Genomic DNA, 2,537 nt, shown 5'->3' with positions numbered 1-2,537 from the left:
AAAAAACAAAAACTGAGGCCACGTGCAGTGGCTCATGCCTATAATCCCAGCACTTTGGGAGGCTGAGGCATGCAGATCACAAGGTCAGGAGTTCGAGACCAACCTAGCCAACATGGTGAAACCCTGTCACTACTAAAAATACAAAAATTTGCTGGGAGTGGTGGTGCACACCTGTAATCCCAGCTACTTGGGAAGCTAAGGCAGGAGAATCACTTGAACCTAGGAGGCGGAGGTTGCAACAAACCAAGATCATGCTATTGCACTCCAGCCTGGGTGACAGGGTGAGACTCTATCTCAAAAACAAAACAAACAAACAAAAAAACAGCTGGGCATGGTGGCTCACATCTGTAATCCCAGCACTTTGGGATTCTTTCTCCAAAGAAATCCACACCAAGACACATCATAATTAAACTTCTGAAAACTATAATAATATAGTAATAACAATTAATAAAATAATTTCTTTGGGATCTCCCAATTCTGGAATCTGTAGGTTTATCTTTTGCCAAGTATGAAAAATTTTCAACCATGATTTCTCTCCTTTTTTTTTTTTGAGATAGTAACTCACACTGTTGCCTAGGCTGAAGTGCAGTGGCATGATCTTGGCTCACTGCAACCTCCACCTCCCAGGTTCAAGCGGTTATCCTCCTCAGCCTCGCGAATAGCTGGGATTACAGGTGCGTGCCACCATACCCCACCCAGCTAATTTTTTTCGTTTTTAGTAGAGACGGGGTTTCACCACATTGGCCAGGATGGTCTTGATCTGACCTTATGAACTGCCCATCTCAGCCTCCCAAAGTGCTGAGATTACAGGTGTGAGCCACCTGTAATGTGTTTAACTCCATTATTCCGTCTCCTCCCAGACATGAACCTTTTTTTTTTTTTTTTTTTTAAGAGGGGGGGTTTTCCTCTGTCACCAGGCTAGAGTGCAGTGGTGCAATCTCGGCTCACTGCAGCCTCTGCCTCCGGGGACACGAACCTATTTTTTACAAGTTAAGTAGTTTGGCCAGGCGCAGTGGCTCACGCCTGTAATCTCAGCACTTTGGAAGGCGGAGGCAGGTGGATCACCTGAGGTCAGGAGTTCAAGACCAGCCTGACCAACATAGAGAAACTCTGTCTCTATGAAAAATACAAAATTAGCTGGGCGTGGTGGTGCATGCCTATAATCCCAGCTACTCGGGAGGCTGAGGCAGGAGACTTGCTTGAAACCACGAAGTGGAGGTTGCAGTGAGCCGAGATCACACCGTCACACTTCAGCCTGGGCAACAAGAGCAAAACTCCATCTAAAAAACAAACAAACAAAAAACAAATAAATGAAGTAGTCCAAATACAATGTAGACTATTGCTCCTTTTGCTTTACGCCATTCTGCACACTTGAGAAAAATAAAATTACAAATCTCCCTGAGACTTTCTCCTTGGGAATGAGGCGCTACTCATTAGTTTTTCACAGACTCCCAGGGTTCCCAGCTGGGAGGAGCGCAGTAGCTGCTGTTTCTGGTGCAGACGCCCAGCGTGACCTTAGACGTGAGCTGTGGCTATGTGAATGTACAAGTCTTGCACAATGAGCATTGCTTGGGGCTTTCTGTGCCACTCTAGCACCATCTACTGGCCACTTGGGCCTCAGCTCCTCCAGCTGACAGGCTAGAGGCAGCCCGTGCTGACAGCCTGGGGCTCTGTGCTGAGGGCTCTGTGTGGACTGACTGGTCCCATGGGAATTTGGGGAGAAGTAGCTCTGCCTTCCCACTGGGGCCCAGAGATTCTGGGTAACTTGCCAAGGTCACAGGATGAAAGAGCCAGGACACACTCAGAGCCCCCCTGAAGACTCCCCACCATACCACTGGCCCAGCTCACAGCTAGACAGCCTCCTGGAGGAGAGGGAACCCTGGGAGAGGGGCAGGAAACACCACCGTGTGCTGAGCCCATTGATGCATCATTGCGCTTTACCCTCAAGGCAGTACCCCTATCATTCCCATCCACAGAGGAGGAGCCCGAGGCCCAGAGAGGGCCACAGAAGCTACTGAGTGATGTGGCTAGCCTAGCTCCAGTGCTGGGTGAAAGGGATTGAGGGGAAAGGAGGAGGAAGACAGAGAGGGAGGGGGGGTAAAGAGATGGCAGGGAGAGGGGAAGAAATTCAGAAGAGAACCCAGGAGGGAAAATGGAAAGGTGAGTTGGGCAAAGGAATGAGGACAGGTCAATGGGAGGGGGTGGAAGAGTCAGTGGGAGGAGGTGGATGGTTTAGCGGTAGGAGGTGGATGGGTCAGTGAGAGGAGGTGGAGGTGTCAAGGGGAGGAGGTAATGGGTCAGTGGGAGGGGATGGAGGTGTCAGTGAGAGTGGGTGGGTGGTTCAGTGGGAGGGGGTGGATGGGTAACTGGGAGGAGGTGGGTGGGTAACTGGGAGGATGTGGGTGGTTTAATGGGGGAGGGTGGATGGTTTAGTGGGAGGGGATGGATGGTTTAGTGGGAGGGGCTGGATGGTTCAGTGGAGGAGGTGGATGGTTCAGTGGAGGAGGTGGATGGTTCAGTGGAGGAGGTGGGTGGTT

The sequence above is a fragment of the Sapajus apella genome, unplaced genomic scaffold, assembly GCF_009761245.1.
Source record: "Sapajus apella isolate SASKATOON/1434 unplaced genomic scaffold, GSC_monkey_1.0 scaffold264, whole genome shotgun sequence".
NCBI lineage: Eukaryota > Metazoa > Chordata > Mammalia > Primates > Cebidae > Sapajus > Sapajus apella.
This window is presented reverse-complemented; position numbering follows the sequence as displayed.